Here is an 18,429-nt window from a genome sequence, read left to right as displayed (position 1 = left end):
TCCCTCCTCTCCTTCTCCCCATCTCTCTCCCTCTCTCCCCCTCTCTCCCTCTTCCCCTCTCTCCTTCTCTCCCCCTCTGTCCCTCTCCCCCTCTCTCTCCCTCTCTCTCCCTCTCCCCTTTGCTCTCCCACTCTCCTCTCTCTCTTTCTCTCCCTCCCACTGTGTGTCCCCAGCCTGAGCTTGCATCCTCTGCACCATACACCTGGCTCTACCCATGGCCATTCCCAACAGAAGGAAGCAAAGCTGCCAGTGCCCTCAGCTCTGGGCTTGGAAGTCTCAAGATGTCCCTCCTGCCGCACTCTACTGGTCGAAGCTGCAGCCTGTGGGCAGGCTGCGCCTTGGAGGGGGTGCCAGGGGGTTGCCCCTGTGACCAGCCAACTCCAGCTTTAACAGAGTAGCACCCAGGAGCCCCTGCAGGCAGCACGCAGCTCAGGCCAGGCTCTAGCTCGCTCCACCTCTGTGCCAGAATGGGCGGGCAGGCACCACCACGTTGGGTTTCCCACCTTCCCAGGAGGACAGAGCAGTGTGCACATGGGGCACAGGAGGTGTGGGCCTGGGTAGGAGCCCGAGGACACTGGTCCTAGAAGGTGGTGATCAGGGCCTCCCAGGGCAGACCCCTGAGGTCCACACTGGCCCCGAGCAGGACTCACAAAGCTGCCTGTGAAACAGCCATTCTAGAAACAGCAGCAAGGGCTCTGCTGGGCTACACAGCAGCTCTCACTTGGCCATGCCTTTCTGTGGCATTTAATGGCTCCCCCTCTCTGCCTCTCTCTGTAGCCATGTCTCTCTCTCTCTCTGTCTCATACACACACACACTCACAAATCTCATAATTTAAAACCAGCCCATGCACCATCGGGACCCCTGGGGCTCCTTAATAGCGTCCTGGTCTCTGCACCTGCCTTGCCCCCCGCCCAGGCAGTCCCTGCGGTGCTCACGGGCCCTGATGATGAAAGGCCCCAGAACCTCCTCCCAGCCCACCAGGGCCAGCCTCATCCCCAGGAAACAAGCAGCGGGTGTCTGTAATGACTTTCCACACCAGTAAGTGGTCAGCTCCAGAAATAATTACCCACATAAGCAATTTCCCTTTTTATCTAAAGGAGGGAGGGTGTCTTTTGGGTTTGGGGAACAAAAAAATTGCTTTTCGTAAGTACTCAATTTAGAATTGTTTGCTAAAATTAAGCACTTGTTCACCAGACATTTTTAGACTGAGTAATTTTTAACCCATGCCATCTGATAAGTAATCTGTTTGATTAGTTAAAAAAAAATACTTGCCATATTTCTGCATGGAATAAATTAAACTTTCTCTGGTCACTGCTCTTGTAGGGAAAGTCAGTGTGCACAGCTTCTAGTGCTGTGTTAGACAATGAACAGGGCTGGTCCTTGGATAGACAAAGCCACCACACCCTGCAGGATCAGCAGGCATGAGGACTGCAGCTCTGCTCTCAGGATTACAACCCAATTGTGGAGGTGAGACCTGTGCACTTACACAAAACCATTAGGAATGGAGGGTGTCAAGAAGAGGGAAACTTTAGAACTGTTAGTGGGAATGTAAATTGGTACAGCCATTATGGAAAACAGTATGGAGATGCCTCAAAAAATTAAAAACACAGCCACCATATGATCCAGCAATCCCACTTCTGTGGATATACCCAAAGAAAATGAAATCCAAATCTCAAAGAGATGCCTCCACTCCCGTGTTCACTGGCGTATTATTCACAATAGCCAGGATATGGAAACAGCCTAATATCCATGGACAGATAAACGGGTAAAGAGGATGTGGTATATACCTATCCCCAATGGAATTTTACTCAGTCTTTCAAAAGAAGGAAATCCTGCCATTTGCAACAACATGGATGAACCTGAAGGACATCATGCTAAGTGAAACAAGCTGATCACAGAGGACAAATACTGCAATATCTCACTTATCTGTGGAATCTAAAATAGTGCCACTCATAGGAGCAGAGAGTAGGATGGTGGCAGCCAGGAGCTGAGAGTGGGAAAGCTGAGGAGGTGTTGGTCAAAGGGTGCAAAGTTCCAGTTATGCAGGGGGAATAAATTCTGGAGACCTCATGTCCACCATGGTGAGTATAGTTCATAATACTGTATTTTATACTTGAAATTTGCTAAAGCGTAGCTCTTAGGTGGTAACACAGAACAAGTTTCTCATTTCTATGGATTTATCCTAAGGGTGTATTGTAGTTGGTGCTGTAGGGGCAGCTAAAACCATAATAGAAGTTGTCCTTGCCTGAAGACCGATGCCAGAGTTCAGGGAAAACACAGCCTCTGGAAAGGAGGAGGAGAATTTTGAGAGAGAGAAAGGGAGAGAGAGCCATGAACTCTGCCCAGATCTCTGGCTAGCTCCTGAAACGTGCATGTGCAAGGAAGACACAAAGCACACCAGGGGAGAATTTACAAAGTGTTCTGAGATTTGAGCTGCCACCCAATAAACAGTTTGCAGTTTGAGATCGATCAGGTTAAACAAACAAATGAACAAACAGGGATAGAGCAAAATTCAGAGTCTCCAGTTAGGCAGACTCTGGGCGAACTCTAGCTGGGCAGACCCCTGAAACTTTCCCAACCAAAAGGAGATGGGGAAGTGACACTGGGGTACTCCCAGGCCAGGTCATCACAGGCAACATGACTTCTGCCTCCAACCCCCATGCTTGCCCTTCAAACCCAGCCACTATGTTGTGAGGCAGTCCTGGCTGCACGGAGAGCCCACACATGGGTGTTTGGCCAGCAGCCACACTGGGCCCTCAGCCTCCCACTTGCCAGATGTGTGGGTGAGAGCGTCCTCAGATGACTCCAACCTTCAGGCTTCAGTCTTCCAGCTGAAATGCCAGGCATCCCGGGAGAGACAATCTGTCCTCACAGTGCCCTGTGTGGATTCTGGCCCACAGAAACCGCAGACAGGTAATAAATTATGATTGTTGTTTAACCCCCAACTGTTTGGGGGGTAATTTGTTATGCAGCAATAGGTAACCAACAAGAACCTCAGGAACTTGAAAGACTTCATCAAATGTTAAACATCCATGGAACTGGAGTCCCATAAAGAGGAAAGAAGGGGGCAAAAAATATTTGAAGATATAATTGTCCGAAAATGCCCAAATTTGGTGAAAGACATAATTTTACAACTTTAAGAAGCTCCATAAGCCTCAAGCTCAATAAATACAAAGAAAAACAAGCCAAAAAAAAATCTGGAACACAGCAAATGAAAAATGACACATTATATAGACAGAAGTAGCAACTCAAGGTACTACTGACATCTCATCAGAAACTATGGAAGCCAGAATATGGTGGAACAACCACCCAAACAAGCTAAAAGAAAAAAAAAAGTCACACAAACTTCTACAACCAGTAAAAAATGTCTTTTCAAGATAAATGTAAAATTAAAACATTTTCAGATAAAAGAAGGCTATAATAATTCATTGCCAACAGATCTGGACTACAAGAAATGCTAAAGGAGATTTTTGAGGCTAAAGAGAAATAATACCAGATGGAAACTTGCACCTTTGGGAAAGAATGAAGAAATCTGCTGGATAAATGCAAAAGACTAATTTTCCTCTTAATTTCTTTAAGATACATGTGACTGTTCAAAGCAAAAAGTAAAACATTTCCTTGTGAGTCTTATAAAGTATGTGGATGTAATACCTATGGCAACTATAGCATTAAAAAACGGAGGAAGGGGAAGCAGATGGACTTATTTTGCTGCAAGGTTTACAAATGTACATAAAATGTTACAATATTAACCCTAAGAAAACTCTAAGGATGTACATTGGAATTCCATGAGCAGCCACTTAAAAATGCAAAGAGTATGTATAGCAAAAAAGTCAATAAGTCCATTACAATGGAATTCTAAAAAATATTAACATAATTCAAACGAAGGCAGAATAGGAGGAACAGAGAACCAAAACAGAGGAAACAAACAGAAAACAAATAATAAAAGATGCTTAGCTGAGTGTGGTGGCATGTGCCAGTAATCCAGCTACTTGGGAGGCTGAGATGGGAGGATTGCTTGACCCTGGGAGAGTGAGCCTGCAGTGAGCCATGATCATGCCCCTGTACTCAGCCTGGGTGGCAGAGTGAGACTCTGTCCCCTACCTCCCAAAAAAATAGGCCTAAATCCAACCATATGCACAACTACATTGAATATGAATAGAATAAACACTCCAATTAGAAGACAGATTGTCAGTTTTTGAAAGCAAGATTCAACTATATACTATCTCTAAGAGATTTGCTGTATTTTTTGTCATTAGATTCTAGTGTTCTTAGACATTCACTTTAAATATGAAGACATATTGATTGAAAGTAAATGAAAGGAAAAGAAAATATCATGCAAACAGTAAGCATATGAATACTAGAGAAGCTCTGTTAATATCAGATAAAATAGACATTTAGACAAAGAGTATTATTAGAAATAAAGAGGGACGCTTCATAATGCTAAAGGGATGGTTCTTCAGAAAGACATGACAGTCGTAGAGTTGACACAGTTTCTAAACAACATGATGCAAATATCCACAGAGTTAAAGGGAGAAATAAATGATTCCACGATCATAATTAGGGACTTCAACATCCCTTAACAAAAATATCAGTAAAGACAAATATCTGAACAACACTATCCATCACCTTGACCCAAATGATGAACACTGCACCCACCGCCTGGAGAATACACATTCTTCTCCATTGCACGTGGCACATTCAACAAGAGAGAGCAGATGCTGGGCCAAAAACGAAATCCAGTGACATTAACAGCATTAAAATAAGGGTGTTGGGACTGGGCACAGTGGCTCATGCCTGTAATCCCAGCACTTTGGGAGGCCAAGCGGGGGCGGATGACCTGAGGTTGGGAGTTCAAGACCAGCCTGACCAACATCGAGAAAACCCATCTCTACTAAAAATACAAAATTAGGCGGGCATGGTGGCACATGCCTGTAATCCCAGCTACTCGGGAGGCTGAGGCAAAAAAATCGTTTGAACCTGGGAGGCGGAGGCTGCAGTGAGCCGAGATCGTGCCATTGCATTCCAGCCTGGGCAACAAGAGCAAAACTCCATCTCAGAAAAAAAAATAAAATAAGGGTGTTGGACTTGGATGGTCTCTAAGATTTACCATGTTAAACTTCAAATGAAATGGCGTAACTCTAAGTACTAAAAGAGCTTGAGAGAGAGAGAGCAAGAGAACAAGAGCGGGAGAACCCATTTCTTTACAGGTGCCATTGAGGAGAAGTTGCACAATTGAAGCATCTCATGGGAGGAGCAAATCAGATAAAACTTCAAGGCCTCCTCTGGCCCCATGATTCTGTGATTGTGTGTGATTTCCAGGCATGATGCTGGGCACCTCATGCACATGGGCTGTTTCATGCCCACAGCAGCTTTGGGAGGTAGAAAGCATGATTTCTGTCTTGCAAGCTGTTTGGAAAGATTAATTTTTCCTTCACCAGCAGTAAGTGGCAGAACCAAGGCAGGATTACAGTCTCACAGGATCTCAAAGCTCAGATGATTAACCACAGTCTGTATTTTTTGTATTAGACCGATTGAGGCTCACAGGCAAAACTTTGATGCCCTGAAGATCCTAGAATGACTTAAAAATGATCGAAGGATGCTTTCACTTTAGCACGACTCCCCCCAGCACGCCATTGCCTCATTGTCTCGCTGTCCTTGCAGCCTCTGCTCTTGGAGATGGGGGGCTGGGTTTACCTGGTTCAGCAGCACCCTGGAACAAACTATGTCTGGTCCACAGAAAAGGCAGTTAATCCATGTGAGTTAAATAAGTAAATAGAATTAACAAATAAATTGCATTTTAATGTAAGGCAAATCCTGAAATGCAAACCACCAACTGCTACATGCCCTCCAAAAACAGCCTTCTGCAGACCCTGGTTTTCCCATGTAGACGATTCCGGGTTTCCTCTCCTTTTTCCCATTCTGATTTTTAATGCGGACTCACCCAAGCTGTCCTAAAACAGCAACGGGAAGTACACGACGCACCACCTCTTCCTCACCGCTTCCTCTGGCAGGCAGAGGCTCCGTGTGCTGTCGGCATTAGTCAGGATACGTCACACTAGCCATGGTACTAAAAAAAAAAAACCCTGAACCTCAGGGGCTCACAGAAGAGGTTTCCTGCTTGCTCGTGCAATGTCCACTGGGAACTGGAGTCCTCTTGAGGCTTGCCTCCACGTGGTGACTCAGGGCCATGCTGCCTGCATGTTGTGATGTATCATCTCCCCCACGTGGCCTTTGCTTCTGCTGCAGAGGGAAGAGAGGGCTGAGAGGCTGGTGGGATATTTTAGGGCCGCGTCTGGACACAGGTCACACAGGAGGCCCCAGTGGACTCCAGAGAAGGTGGGACAGTTCAGTCTTCCTGTGCTCAGGAGAGGACCCAGCATGGTGAACTAAGGTGCCCCTGACACACCAGCTGGCTCAATGCTCAGCTGAGAAAACTCTTCCTTCTTATAGGGGTTTCCTGGGCAAGTCCTCGGCAACCACTCCACGCCCTCCCTCTTCTGCCACTGGCCTCTGCTCTCCAGGGAAGTCTCCGCAGACGCCTGTCTCTCTCCCTTCCTCTGTTTTCCTGTTTCCCCTCCTTGTAAAGTAAAAACTTCTCTGATTGCTTCTGAAAATCATAAGAATAAAGCTAATATTCAATTTTTACAAAACAAAGTTAAGCCATAAATCTTCAAGTACAACTAGACATACTAATGAAACAGCACCTTTTATCTCGAAAGCCCTTGGACGGATCCTGGCTTCCCTTCGGAATATCAACGGCTCACCTTCCATGGCCTCCCATGATCATGTTTTTCATTTGACCACCAGGGATCAAAATAACTTTTAAAAAAGCAATTGTATTCTGTTCTGTCGAATTACTGGTGTTTCCTCCTATTGTTTTCTACTATTAAGGGTTTCTAGGAGCCGGCCTGGGAATCTCAACAGCATTTATGACGTTGTCATTGTGGAAAACACGTTCTAAATTTGAAACAACCAGTGCACCCACACACTTCATATTTGGAAGTAAGCCCCCTTCTGTATTTTAACTCTTTGGAAACTTGTAAAGTGTATGTATGGTAAATGGAGTAACTTGTAACTATCTAAAATGTTAACTAGAGCAATGGTTTTCTGACCATTTCGCTCAATAGAAGCTGCTGGCATAAAGAAACTCACACCCCTCACGTGTTCAGAAATCACGTCCCTTCCAGCAAGAGCTGGAACGTTTTCAGACCTGTCTTCAATGCCCCGCCAACTGCGAAACGATCTGGCTGGGTGTCTCAGACGCCACGGCTCACCCTGAAGCCACAAAAGCTAATAAGCGACTGAAACACGTGGAAATCCCCATACAACACTGGAAACTGGAAACGCTGGAAACGTGCGGGCTGTTAGTGATCAGAGAAACAAACGTGCACAATGGCCCTGAGCGAACGGCAATGCACTCGGTAATTCTCCAAACGACGACAAAGGCTGTGCCAGCTTCCACCGGTAAATTTGGAGGTTTAGCAGTTGCAAGGTGTCTTCCCATCACCTCGCAAACCTACCTTCCTTAACCTTAAAAGCCATTTTTTCCTTGGCTTCCAAGAGCTGTATCTCTAAATATTTTCATGTGGAAAATGAAATCGAAATAATGACTGAAAGTGCAGCCTCCCGCAAGCAGAGCGCCTGCGCAGGGCCACCATCTGCTCCTCAGGCCCCGAGCCCCGGAGGGTGGAGTTCGTGCCAGCCGAGGTGCCCGTCATGCCCCGAGCCCCGGAGGGTGGAGTTCGCGCCAGCCGAGGTGCCCGTCATGCCCCGAGCCCCGGAGGGTGGAGTTCGTGCCAGCCGAGGTGCCCGTCATGCCCCGAGCCCCGGAGGGTGGAGTTCGCGCCAGCCGAGGTGCCCGTCATGCCCCGAGCCCCGGAGGGTGGAGTTCGCGCCAGCCGAGGTGCCTGAGCTCAAGTCGCCTCTGGTCACCCTCATGTGAGGATTGGCTGCGTGGGCGTGGGGCCTTGAGCCCGTGCTGGCCGAGGGCCGAACCCAGGGTGCTGGCCACTGGCCGGTGGCTGGAGGCGGGCGGTTCCCGACAATCCAAGTGCTTCAAGTCCCTGGGGCTGGCGGGGAGAACAAGGGGAGGGAGGAGGCAATGGTGGAGTTAAGAGAAGGAGAAAGTGTGGGAGCGGGTGGAGAAGGGCGCAGCTCCTGGCTCCTAGAACAGCGCCTGGTACAGAGGCACTCAAGTATTTGCTTATTTTAAATTAACATAATAATAGGCCGGGCGCAGTGGCTCAAGCCTGTAATCCCAACACTTTGGGAGGCTACGTGGGTGGATCACTTGAGCCCAGGAGTTAAAGACCAGCCTGGACAACATGGTGAAAAGCCATCTCTACAAAAAATACAAAAATTACCCAGGTGTGGTGGCCTGCGCCTGTAATTCCAGCTACGCAGGAGGCTGAGGCTGGAGAATCGCTTGAGCCCAGTAGGCAGAGGTTGCAGTGAGCCGAGCGCGTGCCACCGCACTCCAGTCTGGGTGACATGAGTAAAACCCTGTCTCAAAATAAATAAATAAAAATAAATGTTACATAATAAAAAAGAATTTTAAGTCTGGGAGATCTTTTAAAGATTATCAATTTCCAGCCCCACACACATTCCCCCCTCCACTGTATGCACACACACACACGTGCACATTTGCACTCTCACAGATGCACACATGAGGCACACACACGTGCACAGGCACACACATACACACACACAGATGCGTGCACAGACAGGGATGAGGAAGCCGTGGCCCAAAAAGCCCACCTAATTCTCCTAAGCGGAAGCGCAGGCGGTATCCAGGAGAAGAGGGGAACGCCCACCCAGAACCGGTGAGAGCCCCACACACCATGGATGTGTGAGGAGACTCCGCTGGCCAGCGGGCATCTCTCCCAGAACAGCAGTTCCCCTGGTAGAGTTCTGGTCAGCCAGTGACATGCTCAGAAGAGAGAATTCAGCCATAAATCTGGAGGCCACGCAAACCACATTAAGGAGCCAGTGCGAGGTCCTTGCAGAACTGCCAGCTGCACCAGCCCAGGGGAGCCCTCCTCTGCTCACCTGTGCTTCTCCCAGGGACCCAACAGTGCCCAGGGATAAGAGAAGCCCCCCCAACCCAGAAGGAAGTTGCTTCCCACACGTGACAGTGCTTAACAAACGAGAGTCTGTCACTCGTGTGACAGGAAGCTATTGTCACCCCACTTTACAGACGAGGACGCTGGGGCTCAGAGAGGTGGGTGGCTGTTCGGGTCACAGGGTCAGCAAAGCACAAAGCTTCCAGTGAGCCCTGTGTGGCTGGCTCGGAAGCCCCGCTCGACCCCGCCGCCTTGCTGGCTGAGGCCTCAACCTCAGAGGAGCAGGATGACAGCCCTCGTCCTCTGCAAACAGCAGATCAGGGCGGAAGTGTTCCTTCTGCGAGGTCACCTCCTGTGCGGCGAGCAGGCCATACCTCTGTGCTCACAGATAAACCAGAGTCAGCCCCCCACACGCGCTCTGTCGTGGGAAAAGCATTTTTATCCATGCCCCTCCAGCTCATGGACCCTGTGGACAGAGCCAGCCACGAGGCTATGAGACACCTGGACTGACCAGGGCTCCCGGCTCCTCTAGACAGAGCACAGACGTGCTCGGCTCACTCATGTCCTCAGAACAGGACTTATTTTTGTGCAGGAGCAAAACTCCACTATTTCCAAGGGACTCCTGCCATACCCCCACTCTCCTATGAAATGTAAAACTCACTTCCAACCTGATACACTCTTTTGTTGGCAGGAAGACTGGGCACGATGGCACCACAAATTCTGCCTCATTTCCAGAGGCACACAGGGCACTGCCCGGCGCAGAGGCCTCTTGAGAGCCTCCCTCCCTGCCCGGCGCGGGTCACGCATGCATTGCCGCCTCCTGATCGTCCTTTGTGCAGCGTTAAAGCTCGCACAATGACGCCCCATCCTTCTTTGTCTCCCGAAGGGCCTCCTCCATTGAATTCTGCAGGTCATTTCCAGCTGAGGCCCCAGGACTGAGTGGTGACTAATTCTATTCACTTTGTGTTTAACCGCTGCTGTTTTGTGCCCGTCTTCACCAGGCCCAGAGCTGGAGGCCGAGCGCCGGGAAGAAGGTACTTTTCATCTTCCTGTCCAGGGTTATGTGGCTGGAGAATCCGAAGTGATGGGTTTTCAATGGCCGCTTAGCTTTCCTAATTTTACAGGCTGTTCCCAGATGTAGATGCCAAGCGCTTGTTGACATAGTCAATGAGATGCAAGTCAATACCATAAACGTTGCTGATGAGGGATTCTCCCTGCCTCCCGCCTCCTGGCGTTTCGATTTTTCCAACAGCATAAAGAGGGTGTCGGCGCAAGATTAATGGAGAGTGGGAGGGGACAGGCCGCGCGGGGAGCTGCAGCCAATGTCTCCAGCCCGAGAGTGTTTCCAAGCGTGGGCCGGGGCCTCAGGTGCTTCCGAGTGTGGGCCGGGGCCTCGGCTCCTCTGGCTTTTACGCCCCCCAGAAGCCAGGACTCTGAGGGTGGGAGGACAGACGTGGTCCACTCTCGGGCCACCAAAAACCAGGTCAGGTTCAAGGGGAGATGCAGCAGTTTGTTGAGTGGATGAGGGTCGTGCGGGGTCAGGGGGCAAGGGTCGTGTGGGGTCAGGGGTGAGGGGGAAACCGCCTCCCAGCCTGTGGCCAGCAAGCCAACACTCATTAACACTCCATTTCTCACCTGAGAACCTGGATGTGGGAAACAATGAGGTTTAGCGAGTTGAGTGAGGGAGAGGGAGTTTGGAAATGGCACCACAGATGATTGATGCTCCTAATAAGCCCTGAGCTCGGAGGCCCCGTGTGGACCCAGCACCCCCATCGTTGGCACACCTGCCCCAACGAAGCCCTGCTTTCATTCACAAAATGCCAGGCTGGAGGGGTGGGTGGCAAGGCCCAGAGACAGACAGTGTCGCCTCTTATGGGTGCCACCCCCAGCCCTGGCACAGCCTGGGTGATGGGCACCAGGCTGCATGCGGTGAGCCGGTGCTCAAATAGGGGTACCAATGGGAGGGTTTCAGGCCTGGCCAGGAGTGGGTCCACCTCAGTCCTCCCTCTCCAGCCCCCAAAATACACACATACCCCCTACATCAAAGCAAAAAGAATATGGCTGGCGCCCCTCATCCGTCAGGAAGGTCTAGATGTGGCAGCAGGACCCGGCCTTTGTCTGCAGGGGGTTTCTCCATGTTTCCTTTAATCTCCTTCAAACCACAGAACGCACATCCTTTAGGGTGTGGGCCTGGCGGCTTCGGGACAGCCCCAGCTAGAGGTGATCCGAGGTGCCAAACATGCCTCTGCACTGTGGTGACAGTTGGACACAGCCTCCCTGTCACCCTCCTCCTGTGAGCATCTGTAAAATAAATCCACTTTCAGACCTGTTCCCATTAAAACAGAGCTCCTTCTGGGAGAAAAAAATTTCAAACAGCTGAGGGGTTTTTCTTTTAATAAATAATTATGTAAATACCTTCATGGAACAAAATTCTCTATTCCACATTCAGAAATGCAAAATAAACAGCCCCCTGCCCTTCAGAAACAGAGGTCAGACAGCAAGTCACCCCAAAGCGTCTTAGAAATGAAGGCAGCAAATGCATTGCTGAAGCTACAGGAATCCAGACAAGGGGACGTCCACGCTGGTGGGAAGGTGCGGGGAGAGCAGAGGGAGGGTTGGGTCTCGGGCAGTGCCTGTGAGCGGGGAGGAGGAGAGAACTCGGGGCTCTCCGGAGTGGACAGGGAGGGGCAGGAGCTTGGCCTTACAAACCTGCCCCCAGACGGGGCAGGGACCACGAGCTCTGAAGTGGAGCTTGAACCCAGGTGTAGACGGGTTTGGATGTCGGGCCAAGGATTTGGAGTTTTTCCTGGAGGCCACTGGGAGCTGTTAAATGGATTTAAACAGAGACTGGGACAGAAATAAATCAAACGTGGTGGGACTGAAACGTCTTGGCAAACAAGAGCCTGAGCCAGTGCCCAGCAGGCTGGACGGCCGGGGGTGCTCCTCTTGGCAGCCCCCGGCCCACCCCAAGCATCGCGGTATTGCCCCAACTGCCCTGCTACGGACCAATATGCCCCAGGCCTTAAACCTTTTCACCACAATTGGGGCTGCCCTGAACCTATGGTAATGGGCCTGGAGACTTCTATTCCTCAACTTTCATACAGTTAAAGGCGACAAGGGCTGAATTCTTCTAGTGCCAACAAGCACTGCCGTCACTCATACAGCGGGGAGGGTTGTTGAGCGCGTGCGTTGTCTATTTCACCCATCCTGTAAGTTCACAGTTCTGCCTCAGTGCACATGCTTGGCTTTGGGAAGGACAAACAAGTTCCTGGTGACAGTGGCTGAGTCCTAGGAAGATGTATGAGCGCCTGGGCTGGGAAGGAGACGCCCCCTTCCCCCTTCCCCTGTTGGAAGCCCTCTGGTGTGCACGTGCCATGCCTTAATACAAGAAGAAGAGTTCATTAAAACGTAGTGAACTACACTGTGAGAAGGACAAACACATCTGTCTATTGCATTAGAAATAACATGCAAGGAAGCCCCTAGGAAAAGTGTGATATAAATGTAAGGGGTTGGCCAGGCACAGTGGCTCATGCCTGTAATCCCAGCACTTCGGGAGGCCGAGGTGGGTGGATCACTTGAGGTCAGGAGTTGGAGACCAGCCTGACCAACATAGTGAAACCCTGTCTCTAATAAAAACACAGAATTAGCTGGGCATGGTGGTGCACCTGTAATCCCAGCTACTTGGGAAGCTGAGGCAGGAGAATCACTTGAACCTGGGAGGCGGAGGTTGCAGTGAACTGAGATCACGCCACCGCAGTGAACTGAGATCACACCACCGCACTCCAGCCTGGGCAACAGAGCAAGACTCCATCTCAAATAAATACATAAATACATAAATACATAAATATAAGAGGCTATGCTCATGTGGCTGGAGATTCTTGGACTTACCCAAGGGGTTTCTTACCTGCCACATTTTTTCCCTTTTTCAATCTACCGCACTAAAAACCCAGTCACAGCACAGCGTCCTGACAGTATGTTCACACCCTCTCTCCTCCACTCCGCTGGGAATGATTTTACGGCAGGGATTCGCTCCTCGTCCCCCTTGGCCTCCCGCAGCTATGTCCGTAGCAGGTAGTGGCCGGGCGCCTGCTGAATGTGGGAAACGGCACTTCCCTTCCTTACCCGGCACTGGTGGCCCACCTTTAAAACTATTATTATTTCTATCCATCCTTGTTCCAGAGGGATCTAAGGCCTCTTTGATCAAAACTTCACAGAGACTGATTTCCCCAGACTCCTGGATTAGCTAAGAGAGCCAGAGGCTTAAAATTATAAATTTATCCACTCAATCAACAAATATTTATTCAGCTCTAAGTGCTGAGAATGGATTCAGTTCCATGAAGGTCGTGAGTTTCTACATCCAACTTCACCCTTGACTTTCTGAGGAAGCCCAAATTTTGCTCATCGATCACAGGTGGTTTTGATATGAGCAAAAGCCACCCACTGGTTTCTGTATGATCAGAGGAGGAGGGTGATCAAGAAACCTTTTACTCATTCTTTGGAAAAGAGCTGCTGAAAATGCAAGTTGTATTTATCTCATCTTATCATCTCCCCAGTGCTAACCCCAATAACATTTTTCAAAGGAGATATTCCATCCTAGACTTTCAGCTTCTCCATAGTATTTAAGAAAATCCATCCAACCCACCAGGGAATGCTGAAGGGGCATGCTCTACCTCCCACCGGCGGTGTGTCCTGGCAGGTCAGTTTCCAGCCCCGGGACTCAGATTGGTCAGCATTAAAATGAAGAGGTGGATGTGGCCAAAGCCCCTCCCAGCTCTGGAGCTCTGGAGCTCTGATTGTCTGTTTCACAGGAGAGGGCAGAGTGAAGCCATTTGGCCTAGGCAAATGCCCTTCTCAGTGATGCCTCTTAAAGAAACTCCCCAAGAGTGATGGGTTAGGGATTCAGTGCCACGGCCCCCAGGCCTCATCGGGCCGCTCTTCAGAGGTGGGAGGTAGACAGGACCACCTAGGCAAGGCCACGCCCCAACATGCCAGCCGTGCGGGAGCTGCATGAGTGGACAGGCTCAGGTGGCTGCTGTGGTCTGGGTATTTGGCCCTCCAAGCCTCGTGTTGAAATTGACTCCCAGGGCTGGAGGTGGGGCCCGGTGGGAGGTGTTTGGGTCATGGCAGCAGATCCCTCATGCATGGCTCGGTGCTGGCCTGGCCCTCATGGTAATGAGTCAGTGAGTCTCACTCTAGTCGTCCCTGTGAAACCTGTTTATTAAAGAAACCTGGTGCCTCCCTGACTGTTGCTTCCCTCTCACCATGAGAACTCTGCACACGCAGGCTCCCCTTCACCTTCTGCCAAGAGCGAAGCTTCCCAAGGCCTTCATCAGAAGCCAGTGCTGGCACCATGCTTCCTGTACAGTCTGCAGTACCGTGAGCCACATAAACCTCTTTTCTGTGTAAGTTACCCAGCCTCAGGTGTTCCTTCATAGCAACACAAATGGACTAAGACAATGCCCTTGTCAACAGTTTTTCCTTCTAGTATTATTAATCCATTCATTCAGCAATTGCCTATTGGAATATGCAAGACTTTTTTATAAATGATGGGGATACACCAGTTATGATCAGGATGAACAAAATTCCTACCCACATCCCATCATAGTATATAGAGAGAAAACAGGTCATGTATAAGGTCGCATTGTGAAAAGGCAATGGAGAAAAATGAAGCAGGATGAGGATATGCGGGTACAGGGGACAGAGAAGGCCTCTCTGAGATGGAGGGATTTGGGGAGGACTGGCCATGGAGACAGGAACACCTTCCCAGTCAAGGAGCCCGCGAGCATGAGGTCTGAGATATGGATGAGAGACAGTTCCTGGAGCGCAAGGGGCCTGGGCTGGGGAGGAAGTAGTCAAGATGCTGAAAAGAGATCATGCTCTGAGCAGCTTTGGGCATGAAGCAGACCGCAGCTACTGCTGATTTGGCAAGCAAAGGTGTGGTTTGGATGTGGGAGAGGGAAGAAAGGAGAGGAGTCAAGGATGATTCTTAATATTTGGGCTCAAGCAGCATCATGAATGGCAATGTCACTGAGATGGAATTCTAGCATAAATGCCTTGTTCTAGAACAGTCTATAATTCTTTTTTTTTTTTTTTCAGAGCCAGAAAGCTTCCTTGGGCTCTTTCCCACTAAGTGGCTGTCGTTGGCACCCCCAGCTTTGACTGCTTCCCACAGGATTGGCCCTCGAGAAGGAAATGGAGGTCACTTCTGTCTGTGGTGTCTGCCTCCTCCCTCCCTCTAGGAGATGTTCTCCTCCCTGGTTTACAGACGGCACAAACGGAAGAAGAAGAAGATAAAAAGCCCAAAGGTGGGAACAAGGTGAGTGTGGCCTGACCCCACTTGCCTTTCTCTTGTCCTCAGCTTGCACTGTGGCTCCTGAATGTTTGCTTCTTTCCTTCATCATCAGTAGCTTTGAGGCTTCAGGCTCCAATTTGTCCCTGGAGATGTTCAGCATCTTCCTAGAAGGGATATGGTAATGTCTAGAAGCGTGTCTTGGACTGGCCCTCACAGGAGAGACACAGCAGAAACGTGAATTTCAGCACCAGCAAGAAGACAGCACCTCACACTGTGTGCCCAAGACAAGCCTTTAGGAACTCTCAGTGCCAGGCAGAACCCAAGCTCCCACACCGGATGTCTGCCTGTCTGACTGGTTCTACCCGAGATGCCAATGCTGACGTCAGTGCTGAGGGCAGCTGATCGTTGTCTTAACACACTTAAAGGGCACCTCCCAGCTATCTGCTGCCCCTGTTCCTCTGGACTGGAGATTTTAGTAACTGCAAGAGTATCAAATTTTATGTTGATCCCTGGAAAAATGTATTAAATGACAACTTGGGGGTTTGTTTTTTGTAAAGAACGTGCAGCATTTAATAAGACCAGTATTATACAATTCCAAAACAAGACAAAGATGTCACAAGAAAACAAAACTACAAAGCAATATCTCTTATTAATATGGAATTTAGCAGCTATAATAAGAATTACATTCTATGACCAAGAGGGATTTATCTTAGGAATACAAGATTGGTTGAGCATTTGAAAACCAATTAAGGTAATACCTCATATCCACAGAACAAAAATCACATGATCATCTCAATACATGCAGAAAAAAAAGCATCTGACAAAATCCTAACCTCATTCCATGATAGAAATGCTCAACAAACTACTAATAGGAAGTTCTCAACTAGAGAAAGGGCATCTATGGAAAACCCACAGCTAAAATTATACTTCATGGTGAAATACTGGATACTTCCCCACAAAGGTCACAAAAAAAGACAGAGATGTCCACTCTCACCTTGCTGTTCACCAATGGATTGGAGTTTCCAGGGCAATTAGGCAAGAAAAAGAAATAAAAGGCATTCGGTTTGAAAAGGAAGACATAAAACTATCTCTGTTTGCAAATAACATGATCATATACACAGAAAATCCTAAGGAATTCACTTAAAAACTATTAGAACTAGCAAATGAGTTTGGAAATATAGCATAATACAAGATGGATATTGTAAAAACCAATTTTATTGCTATATACTTGCAATAAGTGATCCAAAAACTAAATTAAGAAAATAATTCCATTTGCAATGGCATCAAAATGAATAAAATACTTGGGAATACACATAACAAAAGAAATGTAAAACTTATACTCGGAACCCTACAAAACATTGTTGAAAAACATTAAAGAAGTTTTAAATAAATTGAAAGACATCTCATGTTCATGGATTGAAAGACTTGACATTGTTACAATGGCAGTGCTCCCCAAAATGATCTACCAATTCAACACAATTCCTATCCGAATCCCAACTGATGTCTTTGTAGAAATCGAGAAGCTGATTCTGAAAGTCATATGGAATTGCAGGAAACCCAGAATATCCAAAACAATCTTGGAAAAGGAGAACAGAGTTGAAAGACCCACACTTCCTGATTTCAAAACTTACCAAAAAGCAACAGTAATCAAAATAGTGTGGTACTGGCTTCATTATGGATTAGAACTGAAAGTCTAGAAATAAACCGCCACATCTATGGTCAACTTATTTCCAACAAGGGTGTCAAGACTTCTCAGTGGGGAAACAATAGTCTTTCAACAAATTATGTGGGGACAGCTGGATCCCAGTGGAGCCGCCTATAAAACAAGAGAAAAAAATAAAACTGAACCCTTACCTCACACCATATAAAAAAATTAACTCAAAATAGATGAAAGACATAAATGTAAAAGTTAAAGCTATAACATCTTAGAAGAAAACAGGGGGAATCTTCATGACCTTAGATTTGACAAAGAATTCTTTGATATGACACCAATTGCAAAAGCAACAAAAGAAAATACTGAAACACAATATTTCAAAAAAATTAAAAACTTTTATGCTTCAAGGGATATCATTAAGAAAGTGAAAAGACAGCCCAAAGAATGAAATAAAATATTTTCAAATCTTGTATCTGAAAAGGGACTCATTTCTGGAATATATAAGAATTCTTACAACTCAATAATAAAAGAGATAAATAATCCAACTTTTTAAATGACCAATGAATCTGAATAGACATTTCTCCAAGAAAGATATTCATATGGCCAATAAGCACATACAAAGATGCTCCACATCACTAGTCATCAGGGAAATGCAAATCAAAACCACAATGAGATACCACTTCCCACTTCCTACCCACTAGGATGGCTAGAGTCAAAAAAGTCAGATAACAGAAAGTATTGGTGAGGATGTGAGGAAATCAGAACCCTCACGCCTTGCTGATGGGAATGTAAACTGGTGTTGCTGCTTTGGAGAACAGTCTGACAGTTCCTCAAATGATTAAACATAGAGATACCATGACTCAGCATGTCAGCTCCTAAGCACACACCCAGAGAAACGCAAAACCTATGTCCACACAAAAATTTAAACATGGCTGGGCGCTGTGACTCATGCCTGTAATCCCAGCACTTTGGGAGGGCAAGGCGGGTGGATCACGAGGGCAGGAGTTCAAGACCAGCCTGACCAACATGGTGAAACCCCCTCTCTACTAAAAATACAAAAATTAGCCAGGCACAGTGGCAGGCGCCTATAATCCCAGCTACTCAGGAGGCTGAGGCAAGAAAATCGCTTGAACCTGGGAGGCGGAGTTTGTATTGAGCCGAGATCACACCACTGCACTTTAGCCTGGGCAACAGAGCGAAGCTCTGTCTCAAAAAACAATTAAATAAAATGTAAACATGAATGTTAACAGCAGCATTACTCATAATAGTCAAAATGTGGAAACAACCCATATGTCCATTGACAGATCAATAAAATGTGGTAGCTTCATACACTGGAATAGTATCAAACCATGAAAAGGAATGACACACGCTATAATGTGGATGAAGCTTGGAAACATGGTGCTACCTGAAGGATGCCAGA

General features: G+C 47.9%; 1 long non-coding RNA gene across 1 annotated transcript; it reads right to left on the bottom strand.

The window, feature by feature from the left end:
- Window positions 1–5,174: 5,174 nt before the first annotated feature.
- Window positions 5,175–6,972, bottom strand: LOC134739838 (uncharacterized). Its single transcript, XR_010126866.1, has 3 exons — window positions 6,706–6,972; window positions 5,943–6,241; window positions 5,175–5,727 (listed from the first exon to the last, which is right to left on the bottom strand). It is a non-coding gene; the product is annotated as an uncharacterized LOC134739838 (long non-coding RNA).
- Between the last annotated feature and the right edge of the window lie 11,457 nt (window positions 6,973–18,429).

The sequence above is a fragment of the Pongo pygmaeus genome, chromosome 6 (genome assembly GCF_028885625.2).
Source record: "Pongo pygmaeus isolate AG05252 chromosome 6, NHGRI_mPonPyg2-v2.0_pri, whole genome shotgun sequence".
Classification (NCBI taxonomy): Eukaryota; Metazoa; Chordata; class Mammalia; order Primates; family Hominidae; genus Pongo; species Pongo pygmaeus.
This window is presented reverse-complemented; position numbering and strand designations above follow the sequence as displayed.